The 18443-nt window shown below is 37.4% G+C and overlaps 1 protein-coding gene across 5 annotated transcripts in view; it reads right to left on the bottom strand.

Annotated features, from left to right (window-relative positions):
• The window catches only part of TENM1 (teneurin transmembrane protein 1), a 789989-nt gene that overhangs the window by 401496 nt on the left and 370050 nt on the right, over positions 1-18443 (bottom strand). The gene's annotated exons all lie outside the window — the stretch shown is intronic.

The following is an 18443-nucleotide window of genomic DNA, read 5'->3' on the forward strand; positions in this document are numbered from 1 at the left end:
CTGTGAAAAAGTCTGGGAAGTATAATCTTACTGACAATTAATGTCTCTCTACAAACATTTTGTGTGTACTTTCAGCACATGGAATTAATTCAGTTAAGGAATTTCACAAACTTTGGGAAAGGTTACCCTCTTAATAAATCTTGTCTTGATGTTATTGGCTATAGGCAGACTTCAGATCAGGTTTGCTTTTGGAGTCTTTCCAATTTAGTAATTTTCTTTTAATCCTTTGACTTCAGGCCCTGACTTTAGTGATAACTCCTAAAGTAGCCTGATATTTATTGTTTAGTACCAGGGTCAACCCCCATCAAAAAGGTATTGGAGGGTCATCAATTCCCAACAGGCTCCCTCCTGTCCCCAGAGATCATATTCAAACAACAGCATCAGGTTTTGGCAGTGTGAAGCAAAAGGAGTTCTGACTATGGTGGAAGCTTTTCTACAATTTTCTGAAATTGGGAGGAAAAAATAAGCTTGAAGGAGAGCAGAATTTGCCACCCCAAAATGTGCTTCTTTGGCATGTGGATTCTTTTGAGCTGATTATTTTTAGAAAAATGGTGGACACCAGAGACGATCTAAAAACCAGGGGCGCCTGGGTGGCTCAGTCGGTTAAGCAGCCGACTTCGGCTCAGGTCATGATCTCGCGGTCCATGAGTTCGAGCCCCACATCGGGCTCTGGGCTGACAGCTCAGAGCCTGGAGCCTGTTGCAGATTCTGTGTCTCCCTCTCTCTGATCCTCCCCCGTTCATGCTCTGTCTCTCTCTGTCTCAAAAATAAATTAAAAAAAAAAAACGTTAAAAAAAATTGAAAAAAAAAAAAAACAAGTAGAAGTTACTCTTTTGTAAGAAACATTTACATTTATTGTAAGGGAAATTCCCATTTGTAAAGGTATCTCCTTTGCTATACCAGAAAGAGGGGGATGACTCAATCTCTAGAAACTCCTTTGGAAAAGGCAATGACTTAAATCTATATAACAATCATATCCTTATTTACTGTGCTGTTCCTCAGGGCCTCCCATAAATGGCTCCCCACCTACCCAAGCATCTTTTGTCTTTAGCTAAAGATGGTATTTAAGGTGTTGGCTTGGGCCATTATGGGAGTTCCTGAGTCTTCCTGGGTCTCTCCCCTGTATTCAGGAGGTATGCATGTTATTAAACTCATTTTCTTTTATAAATTTGTCTCATATCAATTTAATTATCAGATCAGCCGAAGAACCCAGGAGGGAAGAAAAAAAAAACTTTTGCAGCCCCTACAATAAACAAAAATATAAGAATAGCATTCAGTTTTATAAGTTTACTATACAACTATGCATTATTTATATCATATTTATTTATACATATTGACAGCCAAAGACCAAACAGTAGGTAATGCCTGTAACAGAGATAAATAATAAGTAAATGACTGAATCAGCATTTTACTGAGACTTTACCGTGATGAATACTAATTTGTTAATGTGTAAAATTCTGCATTAAAGTGCTAAATTAGCCTTGGCCCTTGTTGTGAAATTTAGGCAAGCAGAAAAGTTCAAGTATATTATCACATATTAATTGCCAATAATGACTTGCATCAAGGTAACCAAGTGTTATTTAAAATAAATTAATAGAGAAAAAAAATCCTAATTAGTGAATTTACCAATTATCTGTCTTGCTATGAGTTTGTATTGTTTCTAGTCCTTGTCTATCCACATACGCCTATGCATTCTACTTATAATGGTTTCTGAAGATGCAAAGGTTGGCTAACGTAACCTGTCTAACTCTTTGTGACCATTGTTTCTTTAGCTGCTCCCTCAATGCTTTAGCATCAAAGCAAGTAACAGTCTAGGTATATACAAAATATTTCAGTAGGGAAAAAATTCTTAACAAAAAAAAGTAACTTCATAAGGCACCGAAATAATACTCATATAAAAGAAAATAATTTAAGTGAGGCATCGTATGAAGAAACTTAATTTTCTTCCATTCTCTTAATATGCATAGAGAAAAAAAAGCTTCTTTTCCATTACCTCGTCCTAAGTAGTTTTTCAAATCAAACCCATACTCACACTCATGCTGTCACTGATAATGGATCTCATGTCAAAGAAAAAGAGCATAAAGGACCCGATAATAAGTGCAATTATCAAACATCAAAAATGTAGATCAAAGTGGATTTCCCGACTCTTCTATATGCAGTCACTTCACAGCATTTCTCTATTCATATCATGTGGTCTTGACAGGATGTATTAATTTCTGCATTATGAGAGCAATGGAATTGGCACATTTCAGTCAGAAGCTGGCAATAAGTAGAGTCATTTTTTTCTTATCTTAATGGTTTGTGTGTGTGTGTGTGTATGTGTGTGTGTGTTTGAGAGAAAGAGAGATTGTGTGCATGTGTGTTTGAAAAATACACTCCCCAGACACACCACGCTATGTCTCCAGAGGTGATAGAGAGCCTTCAGGGAGATGTTAACCTTCCTATGAAGGATGGATCCAGGCAAGGATTTTATTTCTTTGAGATAGTACAATAATTCCTCTCTCTTGGAAACACCGGAGCTATCTTTGAGAGGACTGAATTATCTCAGAGGGAAAGTGGGAGTTCGAGAAACTTGCCTCCCTGAATCATTTGAATAACTCAAATAATGTAATTTAACCCCCCCCCCCCGCCAAATCCCATACTCCCTGCTTTCCCCACACTTTTCCTGATACATTTTTCCTTTGAAAGAATTTGCATTTTCTTTTCCTACTAAATGCTGAATAAAAATCGTAGCTAGGTATTCTGCAGGCAGACTTCCAGAGTCTTTATAGCCTGTAAGCTTCTAGTAACTGTAAGCCATTTGTTTTTAGATTGTCTCTATAGCTTGGTCAGTGCATTAGAAAAGCATGTCAGTGACACAGGAATTACCTCTGAACCCACCTTAACTGAAGTATTGTTGACAATAATCAAAAGAGAGAAAATTTTTGGTTCTTTTTGCAAGGATCCATCTATAGCTTTCTCAGTAATCAACTCTTTAGAGTAATAGCTTTTTCAGTAACCAACTCTTTAGTAAGTTTACGCCATTTCTCAGCCACAGAATAAGAGCAAACATTGTTTTATATTTTCTATGAAAATTTGAACATATTTGTTAAAAGAGAAATAGACCATTTGCAAAAGGAAAAGGGCAAACCCATATGCATAATGACAGATGGGACCTAGGCATCAGAAAAAAAAAGGTTTCTTTAGGATTTAAAAAAAATTGTTTTAAAAAGGCAAAACACTTTTGGGGCACCTGGGTGGCTCAGCCAGTTAAGCGTCCGACTTCGGCTCAGGTCATGATCTCAGTTCGCGGGTTTAAGCCCCGTGTCGGGCTCTGGGCTGACAGCTCGGAGCCTGGAGCCTGCTTCGGATTCTGTGTGTCTCTGTCCCTCCTCCGCTCACACTGTCTCTCTCTCAAAATAAATAAATAAACATTTTAAAAACTAAATAAAAAAAATGAAAAGACAAAACACTTTCAAATTAGTAAAGAAAATCAATTGATTATAACAAAGTTTCAATGAGTTGTAAGTATTTGGGGGTTAAAATGGCAAGTCATTACTATTACTTGAAACTCAGTAAAAGGTAATTTTTGTTTTGTTTATAAATTTTAGTCAATCAAGCTTTTCTCTACACTTGGGCACTTCTTAAACATTAGTTTGAAAATAGGTTGGTTTCTAAACACGTGCTTTAACATATGGCGAAACTAACTTATAACTATCATTAAATAAATAAATATTATAATACATAGATTAGTCAATTAGCATACTTCATTTTTCTCTATGGGGTAAAATGCTTCTGAATCTAGGACAGCTGCTGAAGTTGTTCACCACAACAGAGGTTAGATAGCAGTTTCTGGAATTAACTGTGCCAGGCAAGAAGATAATTTTATAGTCTTCTCCCCATGGGAGGAAATATGGATGAAGAGTTCGAGATGGCAGACTTCCTCAATAAATCATGATCAATAGGACAGTGCTACAGAACTGGGTAGTGGTTTCTATAATGACCAGTAAATATTGCTCTTGTCACTGTTTTTAAAAGGGCAAGAGTTAAGAAATATGAGAAGAAAACAAAAATGAAATAAAAATCACAAAATACGTAAACCAAGAGGCAGATACCTTAATTTTACAGAACCATCATCACAATTATTCTCCATGCCATAAAACACGTGGAGCTTACAGAATAAAGAATAATGAATATTAATATGTCAATGGCATTCAAAAGACCTACTCATTAGAAAGACAAAATGCCATTTAAATCACATTTTATATTACACGCAAACTTAAACGTATAGTGTAGTAGTGAGACCAGGGGTTCTGAAACCTGAGTTCCGAAGTTCAAATCCCAGTGCACCACTTAATACACATTAATTTAGGCATTAGAGAACATTTCTGCATCTGTTTCCTAATCTGTAAAAGTGGTAAAATAACAATGATCCCACAGCTTTTGGAGAGAATGAAATGAGTTAGTTCATACACTCAGAATGGTGCTGGGCATATACTAAGCGTTCACTAGATTTTGCAATTCTTGTTAATAAAAAGGAACCCAGGATAATTTATAGATAAATGTTTAGTAGCAGGCTTGGTTCCATATAAAGTTGTGAAATGACTCAAAAAGGAGGACTTTCTTCTCTCTTTCTTTAAACCCTCTTTCCTTTCAGTTGCCTCTTTCCGTCCCAAGTGGTTCCTCCCCTTCGACTGTCAAATCACACCCAAATCTGCATTGTTAAATAAAACTGTACGATCCAGACTTTTTTGTTAACCCTCTGTGTCCTAACAAAACTCATTCATCCTGTGGCACATTCCCTCAAGTCGAGGTCACGAGATGGCATCAAGTATGATGAATTACCAAGGAGGTGGCGCTGATATTTTGCGTACAGTCCTCAATGCCTGAATCAAGGGAGTTAAGTGTTCAGGGACAATCAAGAACTATGATAACCGTAAAGGCTGCTGTTTGCTGGCTCCTCCCAGTTAGTTGACCGACTGGGAGTTAGACTAACTCCAGAGTTCCTGGAGTCTAGGTTTGTCCTAGGTATGTGCAACTGAAACTCACTATATAGTTTAAATATCTCATAGACATGCACTTCATATGACTAAAATGTAACTCTTGATTCCCTCACTCTCCCCACACTCTTTTCCTCATCTTACCTAGATGACACTGCAAGGTATTCAACCGCTCAAGCAAGAAAATGGAATCATCTCCAATTTCTCCTTCTTGCATACCTCATACATCCAATTCATCACTAAAGTCTACTGGCTTCCTTCAGAAATCTATCTTGCATCTATCTACTTCTCTTTGTTTCCTATTTCAGGCTACCATCATCTCTCACTTGAACAACTTCAATGGTCTCCTTCCTGGTTCCCCACTTCCAATCTTATCCCCTTTGATGTATTTCCTGTACGATAATCAGCCCTAGAGTAAACTTTAAAAAAGGCCGGGAGGGGGCGGGACGCCTGGGTGGCTTAGTCAATTAAGCGTCTGACTTCAGCTCAGTCATGATTTCATGGTTCCTGAGTTCAAGCCCTGCATTGGGCTCTCTGCTATCTGCACAGAGCCTGCTTCAGTTCCTCTGTCTCCTTCTCCCTCTGCCCCTCCTCCCCTCAAAAATAAATAAACATTAAAAAATTTTAAAAAGAACAAATCAGATACTCCCCTCCTTTGCTTAAATCCTTTCAATGGCTTTCTGCTACATTTCAGAAGACATTTAAGCTCATTATCGTGGCCTCCCAGGCCTTCTGTGACCTTGCTGATGCTTAGTATACAGTTTCCTGTTCAGCTGTGCTTCCCCCAGTCCACCCCACTTTTGGCACACTGGTCATCTTTTCCCACCACAAGTCCTCTGTATATGCTTGAAAGATTTTCCCCACCCCACCCCCCCATTGCCTCATCACTTCTTATATATTTCCTTCATAATACTTTATCATTAATTCAATATTTTTTCTTTATTTGATTTTCCTCTTTTCCCTATTAGAATATAAACTCCATAAGCATCATTGTTCAGTGTTATATCTCTAGCATGTGGCTATAACAGGTGCTCAACAAATACATAGTACATTTCAATATTTGTTGAATGAATAATTGGGAAGGAATGTTTTTTTTTATCTCCTCCCAATCTAAAAGATGAAAATAGCTTCTAATTGTCATAACGTATAAGCCTAACCCATCACTTAAAAATAGTCACCTCAATACAACATCTACGTGGCATTTTGATCATACAAAAGCTAACCATCCTTCAAAAGGAACTAACATTTTAGAGTGAAATGTGACAGTAAGTGTAATATTGCTTTTTCTTCTTTGTCACACAATGGTTCCAGTTGGTACCTATTATACTTGCAAATGCCTTTGTTTTAAACCTCCCATTGAATTAGTAGGCTCAGTCATTTGTTTTACAGATAATAATAATAAAAAAAAACCCTAGGAAATGAAATGTCACTTTAACCTAAGGTGATAGTTTCTGAATACTCAATATGTAATGTCAGGCTAAAACCCTTCACAGGCCAAAAGGTGGGGGAAAATGAGTAAAAGGCATGAGATGGCTATGGACTCAAACTTCTTTTGAGGATTTGTTTCTAAAGACAGTCTTAAAAAGCAACAGGAAGGAATAGGAATTGTAACTTATTTATAGGATTTTTAAAGATTAATAAGGGTTACCTGGTTCTATTTTATTCTAATAATATTCTAATGATGTCAATTAAAAGTCACTCTCATCTACTCTCAAGGACTGAGATAGTCCCCTCAACCAAAGTCACTTTATTAACTTTAGTGTTTTTTTTAAATTTTTAATTTTTTTTTCAATTTATTTTTGAGAAAGAGAGAGAGAAAGAGAGAGCATGAGCAGGCGGGGGAGGGGCAGAGAGAGGGAGACACAGAATCCTAATCAGGCTCCAGGCTCTGAGCTGTCAGCACAGAGCCTGACGTGGGGCTCGAACCCATGAACTCTGAGATCATGACCTGAGCTGAAGTTGGATGCTTAACTGACTGAGCCACCCAGGTGCCCCATTAGCTTTAGTTTTGATCCACGCCTTGACATTCAAAAATAATTCTTTTTCTTTTTTAGAAAATATTTAGAAAATTCAAAAAAGAGCCAACAAGATACTTTCATCTCCAGACTTACTATTTAAGCCTAAGGAGAATACTACAATCTTATTTGTGTTATCTTGTGGTTCCATAATTGCTCTCTGTGAGAAAGAAGTCATTTCTTACAAGGAACTCATATCCCTGACTCCTTTAAGTGCTTTTGGTATCAGATTAAATATTAATTTGAAGTACATCTGTGCTTATTCAGTTCAGCAGGTCCTGCTTATGAACGGTGGTAGAACACATTTCCATTTTGCAGCACATGGCAATAGGCGCTCCGTTGCTTTTCCACCAGGGATCACTGTTTTGGAACAGATAAGAGACCCCTGTGACCTTTGCATTATATTTTATGCACTCTCCTATCCAAGTCAATTTACAAAATCAGGACTTCTCAACTTTAGAACACAGGATAATCTTTCTGTTTTCTTCTTTCTAAAACAAGTACCTTGAGTACCACCATCTTGGGACTGGCGTCAAACATTAGTTTTCAAGAATATTGTGCTCTGCTAGGGCGAGCTGTTATACTAAATATAGAAGATACAGTTTATAAGACAAAATAGAATTTCTATCTAATGCACCAACCTCTATCTTCTGGAGTGCCAAATACAACCTTAGCTATTTAAGCATCAACCATAAGATGTACACTTAAGGAAACTTGACATTCATTGTTATAATTGGACCTTTTAAAGAAAAAAAAGGTTTCCTGGATTATGAAAGATAATTATACATAACTAATTTCCCTTTGGTATTTTAAACAGCCGTTTAATTACAATGACTATTTCGAAATTTTGACTAGTTTTTCTTCTATGAGAATGTGTTAAGCATAAGGGCATCAGGCTAATTTGTATCATTTTATCTAGGAGTTGAAAGAAATATAGTCTTTCCCCATCCCTAGCCACCTTACTATGTCCCCCACTCCCATTCTTACTCCTACTTTGAAATAGATTAGAATTTATATTTCATCTCCACAAGCAGACTGCAAGCTGTTTGTGTATTCAGGTCATATCTTACTCAATTTTGTAGCCCATGAAGTGCCTTGTATGTGGTAATGACTCAAATATTTGTTGAACTAAAATGTAGTGCTAATGTGACAGAACTGGATGGGTCTGGCTCCCTGTCTTCAGAGAGGAGAACAGATAAACAAGGACAACCTCTTGTTGATGATGCTCTGAGTGGCTTTCCATATCACATAGTTTTGGGGGCTGCCGAAGATAATTTATAGGATCCTTTTTCTTCCTGGCTTTTCACTCACCAGGTATTCCTAGAGATTTGTCAATCCAGGTATAAAATTACCTTGGATATGGCAGAGGCTTTAAAACACTGCAGTTCAGAAACTTTCTTTCAAGGGCCCCCTATTTACTTGATTGCAGTTTTCAGAGAGGGTGGCGTGACCTATTTTCCTCTGGAAACATAATTAAAGTGGTTTTTTTTAAGTTTATTTATTCGTTTTGAGATAGAGAGTACAAGCGGGGGGCAGGGGGCAGAGAGAATCCCAAGCAGGCTCTCCACTGTCAGTGCAGAACCCGACCGGGGCTCCAATTCAGGAACCATGAGTTCATGACCTGAGCCAAACTCAAGAGTCAGATGCTTAACTGACTGAGCCACCCAGACCCCCCCGCCTAAGCCTAACGTGTTAACATTATAACTAAGCTTAGATCAGTGATAATAGCATTTGATGCAGAATGGGCTCATTTAGTTGTTCTTCATAAAGGGATTTGGTTATCAGGAAAAGTTAGCTTTGTGGGTATCTCTTTAAGTCCTACTGTTTTAGCCCCAAGTGGCCTTACTACTGTAAAAACAAATTGTTGCAACTTAAAGTAGGGTGCAACGAAAGGATGCATCTGTTGTCATGTTACATCTATTGATATCATAGTATTTATGTCATCATCAAATAATAGGGTTTGATAATAAGTGTCAGGAGCAGCTAAGAATTTTAAATACCCTCAAGTAAAATAGAGTATTTTTCTAAAGACTAGATTTAGGCAATAACAGATTAAAAGTTTTAAGTCTATCTTATAACAAATTAAGCCCAGTTTATGCCACTGAAAAACATTTTCAACTCCATGTTCTCACTTCTCATTTGCTTTTTACTTTCAATGATCAAATATTTTAATCACATAGCAAAGTATACTGAGGGTAATATAACAAGCATCCATAAATCCGCCATGGGAAATTAACAGACATTAACCTTTTATCATATTTGCTTCCTATCTCTTAGTAAAGAATAGAAACATTGCAGTTAGCTCTTGAAATCCCATTCTTACCTCTCCTAAATTCTATTCTTCTCCCTTGCCACTCACTCCCCCACACAGGCAACCACTACCTTGAAGTGGGTCTGTATTCTTTCTGTTAATTTTTTGGTGATGGCAAGCTCTTTCCTGGTTTCAGGCACTGTTCTCCCTTGGAGGTACGCCTCCTCCCCCACTCCCTTCACCTGCTCTTCCTTTGGGTTTCAGTTGAAATGTTGCTTATTCACAGAGAGATTCCTATCTCTACCCAAATTGTGTCTGCCATACCCCATCATGTTTTCTGATGACACCCTCTCATTTTAAATGAGTGCTTATAACAATATTGATCTATTTGTGTGTTTATTTGCCTGTTTGTTGTGTGTTTCTGTGTGGAGCCCAACTAGACTATAAGCTCCCTGAGGCAGAGACCACGTCTGCCTTGTTCATTCATCACTGCATACTTTGCACCCCACACACGTTCTTACACACAGTAGGAACTCAGTATTTCTCAAGGACAAAAACACTATAACTGGACAATCAGTAATAACAATAACCCATAACAGAATCTCAATATTTGGCTATAATCATTAACCCAATCAATGTACTTTTACTTTCCATTCTAACCACATACGGTGACATTCCGCAAAGAAATAGCAACTTGCACTGTGTAATTAAGAGTACAAGTAATATTATATGCCTGGTAGGTACGTAAAGCACTAAGATGTATATATTTTTTAAAATTTTATAGGTGATATAACTGTGTTCCCATAGACTTTAATGTTTTAAAAAATCTTAATTGGCAGTAATTGCACTATTTACATGTTAATGAACAACACCTGGCCCCAGCTGGGTATAAAGAGGCTGACAATGTTTTTCTCTCACCTCCCTGGCAAAGAACTAAGCATATGCAATTTTAAAGAGACTTGCTTGCCAGAAATAACACATTCATAATTGGTAGGACAATATGAAATTAGTTCACATGTTTCACCATTCTCAAACAAATGCATAATATTTTTCATGTTTAAAAGCTTTATGATTCAAAGAGGACCTTATTTCTTACACTTGGTGATTATTCACTATCATCAAATTATTCCTGTCAATGAACGTGCCAGAAACTAGCTAAATGGAGGTCCAAGTGGCCTCCTGTAATAAGGGCCCAGTTCCTGGCTTAATCCCTTGAAAAACACTGAGTTTCCTTTGAAGTCATTCAAAATCTATAATTAAATATGTTTGATTTCCTGGTTCTTCTATCCTATGATATTTTAAATCACTACAGTTTTGATTCCATTTCCCCTTACAATAGTAATACCAATTAAGAGGTATTGAGAAGAGACTTCAAACAACAAAGACTTTGTGAGTCATGAAATGGTTCGTGTTAAATTTTTGTATCCGATCATCCATAAATGAGTTGATATTAGCAGGTGTTAGGACAATATGAAAAAAGAGGGGCGCCTGGGTGGCTCAGTCAGTTAAGCGTCCGACTTCGGCTCAGGTCATGATCTCACGGTCTGTGAGTTCAAGCCCCGCGTCAGGCTCTGTGCTGACAGCTCAGAGCCTGGAGCCTGTTTCCGATTCTGTGTCTCCCTCTCTCTCTGCCCCTCCCCTGTTCACGCTCTGTCTCTCTCTGTCTCAAAAATAAATAAACGTTAAAAAAAATTTTTTTTAGAAAAAAGAAAAAAGAAGTACTAGGTCCTCAAACTATATGTGTCCCTAAGAATTCTATTTTATCAATAGAAGAAAGTTTGACATTGCTATCTTATTTCCAAATATAGACAAACCAACCACCAATTGTTTATTGAAGCCTGGTATCCTTAGCATTATAATGGGTACTTTGGGGAAGGGGGTAATGGATGCGCAGAGTAAAGTTTCACTTAAAGATACTTATAATCAGGGCGCCTGGGTGGCTCAGTTGGTTTTATGTCCAACTCGGTTCGTTGAGTTCGAGCCTCGTGTCGGGCTCTGCACTGACAATCCCTGCTTGGGATTCTCTCTCTCTCCTGATCTCTGTCCCTCCCATGTTCTCTCTCTCTCTCTCAAAATAAATATAAACTTAAACAAATGTGCTTATAATCTAGTTACAGAGAACAAAATGACACCGCTACAAGCTAGTACTGGTTTGCGTGACAAAGGGAGTATTTGCAGTTCAGAGGAGAGATTGTATATTTACGGAAGTCTTCATGGAAAACCATGTGGACTAAGGGAGAGAAAATGTACTATCTTCCTTGTGCCAGGAAATACGCTAGCTGCCTCATCTCATTTAACTTGCTCAAGGTCACACAGCTTTTAAGAGCCATGAAGATCGGGGACAGGAATCCAGATATGACACTGTATGCATTTCTCATGCGGCTACACTCTAGCCTTGAAGGATGGAGAAAACAGATAAGGTGAGAAGGACAACATGAGTAATGGGGAGAGTGATTTTGAAGTGAGCTGTGCAGAGGAGATTAGTACAAAAGCAAGGATGTGGGGATTCACGGAAAATAACATCAAACAGAGACCAAGGGAAGCAACAGATGATATTTCTAACCTTGAAAGCCTGAAAGAAGAGTTTGGATTTGATGAGGTAGAAATTCAAATGAAATGAGTTACGTGGTAAAATGGAACGTACCGGGTTTTCAGAGGCGGATGGAGTAAAAAGAGGTGTGAAAGACGAGTGGAGTCAGCACTACATAGTAGAGGTGAAGCGTGATGATGATAAAGAAGGCAATTTCACTAAATGAACCAGAATACAAGCTCGCATCTCCAGCCCTTAACACAGTGCCTATATATTAAGTGCTCAATAAAATCATGTTGATTGACAAAATCAATGAATAAAGGAAGGAATGGTTATGGGAGATATTTGTGACATCATGGGCATAAACCAGGCTGAAATTTACCTTGGCACTAAGAAAAAGCCTTGTGGTGAAAAGGATATTATTTGTGCTAATAACTAATGAACATTTAAATCACTTGTTAACTTATCAAATAAGCTCAGGATATAATAATAAGGGCTCAAAATAATATTTCAAAAATTAAAAGCAGCTTAAATAAGATAGCACATAATCTATAATTATCAATAATTTTTAAAAAATATTAATGTTTGGCAAGAATGAAAAGAAACAGGTGGTCTCAAGCATTGCTAGATATTAAGGTTGTATTTTACAGTCCTATGAAACACACATTGTAGTGTCAACCTAACAAATGTCATGACTTTGTTAGTAGAATTAGTGATAGCATCAGTATCATAAAATTCCAAACTTTTTATAAATCATTTTAGGGAAAGGCTTCCAGTTTGTTTACACAAATCAGAAACAGGGATCACAACAAATAAAAAAGGCTGAAAGGTTTTCTTGTACCTTCTTATTCTATTTTTACTTTTATATGAGCACACTGTGGTAGCAGGAAAAAATGTTTCTATACATTTTATGTGACAGTTTCCCAAGCATGCAATGAAAGTTTATACATAATCACTTTTGAATTAAAAATCCAGGATAGAAATTTTGAAATAAAGCATATAATAGTTTTGATTAAAATAAAACAAATCACTAGAACTTTTCCAATTCCATCCAAAGTGAGCCAGCCAATTTTTTCAAAACTTATTTATTTCAGTAATCTCTACACCCAACATGAGGCTCGAACTCATGACCCCAAGATCAAGACTCGCATGCTCCTCTGACTGAGGCAGCCAGGCGCCCTGAGCCAGCCAATTTCAAAACTCTTAATAACATGACTTTTTTCCTTCAGATTTCTTGAATAGGAGGTATAGACTACTTTTGCCGGTAAGGGTATTTGTAAAGCATACAGAACATTATCCAAAACATTTATACACACACATGCTATTAAAATGATAACAGACGAACAACAAACTGAAAAAAGTTCGTAAATCAAATCCCAAATAAATAACTAATTTCCTTAATATATAAAAGTACCTACAAATCAATAAGACCAATAATACAATGTGGCAAACAATATGAATAGCTTATAGGAAATGAAATGTTAATGGTTCTTCAACACAAAAAATTCCCTCTCTCACTCATATTAAGAGAAATACACAATAAAAATACAGTTATTTTGGATTTGGGGTCTATCAGAAGGGCAGAGATCAAGATTTTTAATCAGACCCTGTGCTTTGCAAGAGTTTGAGGAAACAGGCACTCTCACACATTGCTGATGTAAATTCAAATTGGCCCAACTTATACTGATGGCAATTTGACAATATCTGACAAATATTGTCAATATTTATCAAAATTAAAAATGCACAGATAATTTGGGATAGAAACTCTACTTCTAGTACTTTACATGTGTAAAATAAAACTAGTGTGTTTTTGTAATAGCAAATAAATAAAACTACCTTAAACGAAACTAATTCAAAACAGTATTGGTAAATACATTACAGTACATTGGTGCAACCGGCAACTCAGCAACTGCTTCAAATAATGATCTTTAAGATACTCTGTTAAATGACAAAACACAAGGTTTGAAGCAGTGAGTATAGTGTGCTTCTATTTGGACTCAAAGAGGAAATATAACTGCATATGACTGTCTGTTTACATAATATTCCTGAAAAGATACCTAAGAAACTGGTAGGAGTGGTTGATTTCAGAGAAACGGGAGTGGAGGGTTGGGGGACGGAGATATTTATCTTTGCTGGATACACTCTCTGCATTAGTTTCTTAAACTGCCAATACTGAAACTATTTTTGACATAGAAAAACAGCAATTTCATACGGTTCAAAAATATCACTGCACTTATACTACATGCATATGAAACCTGTTACTAAAAAGAACGTGTTTGGGGGTGTCTGAGTGGCTTAGTCGGTTAAGCATCCAACTCCTGATTTCAGCTCAGGTCATGATCTCACGGTTTGTGAGTGTGAGCCTCACGTGGGGCTCCGCGCACGCAGCGCCAAGTTGGCTTGGGATTCTCTGTGTCTCCCTCTCTCTCTCTGCCCCTCCCCCACTTGTTCACACTCTCTCTGTCTCTCTCTGTCTCTCTCTCAAAAATAAACATTTTAAAAAAGGAAGTGTTTTAATAAAATGTGCATCTCATGCAAAAAGTTTTGTTGTTATTATTATTATCATTTTTACCAGAGTTGGTATAGTGCCATCAAATTAACTTAGGACCTGGTCAATTGTGTAGATGGCTATGGAGAATGGAATGGCCAAGAGAGAAACAGCATAGTTTATCTTTGGACAGTAGCTGTAGGTCAGAGGTTAAGAGCCCCATTTCTGAAGCAGACTTCCTGGGTCTGACTCTCGGTTATATGTCCTTGGACAGACTAAATAACCATTCTGTACCCCAGCTTCACCCATACAATGAAGACAATCACAGTGCCTAACTCATCAGAATATCGTTGGATAAAATAGACCGAATGTCTAATGTGCTTTGAGCAATGCCCAACACACAGTGCTCCACAGAGTTAGCTGCTATTGTCATTATCATCATCACCACTAATATCATTACTATTGTTGTTGTTGTCTGTTGTTGTTATTGATGCGGCTTATTCACTCCTCCAGGGCTTCAAAGTTACTCTCAAATTTTTGTTCTCTTCTCATTTTCCTCCTGAAAGCCCACCACAACTATGCTTGTTTTGGGTCTTTTTGCCATCAGATCTACTATTCATGTTTCTCTGCCTCTGCTCCTTAGCCCTGCCTCCCATTGCTAGGTCTCCATGACAGCTGACTCTTCCCTTGTCCCCTCAGCCTGGAGGCAGTGGTGGCTTCCTGCTGTTGCTTATACTTGGGTGGCCTCAATGTCCCATATTCAGCTTTTCAGTTCCTCCATGACCTGTGTAACCAGGTTCCAATATTAAATCTCTGTTTTAATTTTTATTTCTCTTCTTGGTTAGACCTTGACTGATATAGCAGGGCCAACACAAGGAGGTATGATAAAGAATGGACGGCAGGCAGTATGTGATTGGCACTGGTGCCAGAAATGACTCCAGTTCCTCACTAGTTTATTTAACTGAATCCTCTGGATGTGAGCGGACACTGCAAGTAACCTCCAGTGCTAACACTGCGGTAACCAAGTCTTACCAGGATTTAACATTTTCACTAAATCAAGCAGAAAAGGTATTTCTGCCTTGATGGCATATAGCTAATGTTTCCATCAGCAAGTGCTACAAACTATTAATTAAAACACCAGAGTTGACCTAACCAGTACTGAAAGGGAACATAAGCATCAGTAGTAATGCATAATCAATTGAATGTATTTATGACCGTTTCCTCATTACTTCCTAATGAGGAGTTCAAGATGCTATGCGTGACTGTAGATGGCTGGCAGGCTACTACGTCAATACCTTGGGTCTATCAGAGTCAGCCCAGGGTTTTAGAAATGCTTATTTTCACACTCCGAGGAGCCCATGTGCATAAAATAAAAGGCTCACACTCTACTTCTTCTCCATCAAATTATATGCTGTAGCTCAGTGGCAAATAAATAAATAAAACAAAATAATGTAACTTATTGCGTTCTTCAACGTCCATAAAGACGATTTTCAACTTGGTGGCATGAACCAATCCATTAAAGGAACTCACCTAAAACCAAGACGCAACTGAGTTACTCTGCTAAAGCCAGGGATTTTTATTCCAACAGTGATTTCATTATACAGTAAATTATAATGTTCTAATTGGGACTGCAAAACACCAGACAATATTAAATTTTAAATGGCTATTATCTTCTGAAATAGTTGCCAGAGCAATGATGGTAAGAAGCTGAATAGATTCTATTTTTTCTTTAAAATACCATCAGTATGTGCATAGCATTTTATATTTTAGAGATAATTTTCAATAATAAAAGATTCTCTGTTAATTAAAAAAGTAGTTTAGGTGAATAAAGAAAATTTTATCTAAATACTGTACTTGGGGAAACAAAACCGATTTAAGACATTGTGAATCGTTCAGTGAAACAATTGTTCGATGCAACAGTCTGAAGAGACTTGGCAAATAGTCATTTGAGCATTAGACAGAATGGAAACACTGGTATGGACCAAAAGGAAGTAAAATGGCTGAGAGAAGGATTCCTCTGTACAAAAAATGGTATGTGTCAAATTTTAAGCAATTTTAAAGACACTTAGTTTACTTAGGGGTTACCTATATTTGAAAATAAGTAAAAGTATTTAAAAAGACTGTAAAACTCTGTTAATGAAAAAGAGTTGAGTCTGATGTTTGAAAATGAACAGAACAGGCTTTTGTTTCTTCTTGAATATTTTGGAAATTATTATACTTGTGAATATGTCAAAAGAGAATTACAAAGATGAAACTCATACAACTGTCATAAAGACAAAATCAATCTTTGAGCCTAAGATGGTAATTATATCAGTATCACCAAAAAGAAAGGACATGATAAAACAGGGGTTGATAAAATATAACAAAGTATGTAAACTTTCTTTCAGACCAATTTGCAAAAACGAAAACAAAAACAAAAAACCAACTCATAAGAATTACAGTGCATTAAAAAATAAATAATCCAGAATACATAAAGAACTTCTACAACTCAACACCAAAAAAATACCCAAACAATACAATTAAAACCTGGGGAGAGGACCTGAAGAAACATTTTTTTCTAAAGAAGACATCCAAATGGCTAACAGACATATGACAAGGTGCTCAACATCACTCCTCATCAGGGAAATGAAAGTCAAAACCACAGTGAGATATCACGTTCACACCAGTCAGAATGGCTAGTATCAAAAAGACAAGAAATAACAACTCTTGGTGAGGAGACGGAGAAAGGGGAACTCTCATGCACTGCTGGTGGGAATGTAAATTGGTGCAACCACGGTGACAAAATAATATGGAGGTTCTTCAAAAAATTAAACCTAGAAATACCATATGATACAGTAATTGCACTACTGGGTATTGACCCAGTAGGAGCCAAAGGCAAGCTGCCCCAGAGTGTGTCACTTTGGGATACTGATCATTTTAATGTTTTTTAAATTTATTTTTGAGAGAGAGAGCACGTGCTTGCACGAGCGGGGGAGGGGCAAAGAGAGAGAGGGGCAGAGGACCCAAAGTGGGTTCTGCATTGACAGCAGCGAGCCCAAGGCAGGGATTGAACTCACGAGCCGTGAGATCATGACCTGAACCGAAGTCAAATGCGCAACTGACTGAACCACCCAGGTGACCCTGGCATACTGATTATTTAGAATAAAAGTTACTTAAGAATCAGTCAGTGCAAGCACATTCAGACCATCTTCTGTCGCCCTGAAAGCAGGAAACAAATCTCCCATATGAAAAATACTTTACCTATACTAAGAATTAAAAGGACAAAGTCATCCTTATTACCAGAGATAGGAACACTGAAGCTGAGAAAGCTGTAGAAACAAACCTTGTTAGCTTTTTACTAATCTACTGCCTCAGCCCAAATTCCACTTAGAACTCTGCTAATTAAAGCTCTTAAATATCTATTTTCTTTATCCTGTCATTTCTTCACAAATTTATTGTCTCTTTGTCTAAAATGTATAAAAATTGTCTGCTTTAGTCATTTCCTTATGTCTCCATTTCATTTTGGGGACTGTGTAAGTAATAAAATGTTTTTTTTCTCCTATTAATCTGTCTCATGTAAATTAAAAAAATTAATGTTTATTTCTGAGAGAGAGAGAGAGAGAGAGAGAGAGAGAGAGAGAGAGAGAGAGAATGAATGAGCAGGGGAGGGGCAGAGAGAAAAGGAGACACAGAACGGAAGCAGGCTCCAGGCTCTGAGCTGTCAGCACAGAGCCAAAGTCAGGGCTTGACCTTACCAACTGTGAGATCATGACCTCAGCTGAAGTAGGACGCTTAACCAACTGAGCCACCCAGGTGCCCCCTGTCTCATGTAAATTTAAATCTTAGTCCCACTGGCAGACCTTGAAGGGTAGAAGAAAACTTTTTTCCTTTTCAACAACCCAAAGAAAATAAAAACATTAATTCAAAAAGATATATGTACCCCGATGTTTATTTCAGCATTACTTACAATAGCCAAGATGTGGCAACACCTAAGTGTCCATTGATAGGCAAATGGATAAAGAAGATGTGGTGTGTACACACACACACACACACACCCCACACACACTGGAATATTACATAGCCATAAAAAAAAGATGAGATCTTACCATTTGTGACAACATGGATGGGCCTAGAGGGTATTATGATGTCAGACAGAAAAAGACAAATACCATATGATTTCACTTATATGTGGAATATTAAA

The sequence above is a fragment of the Neofelis nebulosa genome, chromosome X, assembly GCF_028018385.1.
Source record: "Neofelis nebulosa isolate mNeoNeb1 chromosome X, mNeoNeb1.pri, whole genome shotgun sequence".
Taxonomy (NCBI): domain Eukaryota; kingdom Metazoa; phylum Chordata; class Mammalia; order Carnivora; family Felidae; genus Neofelis; species Neofelis nebulosa.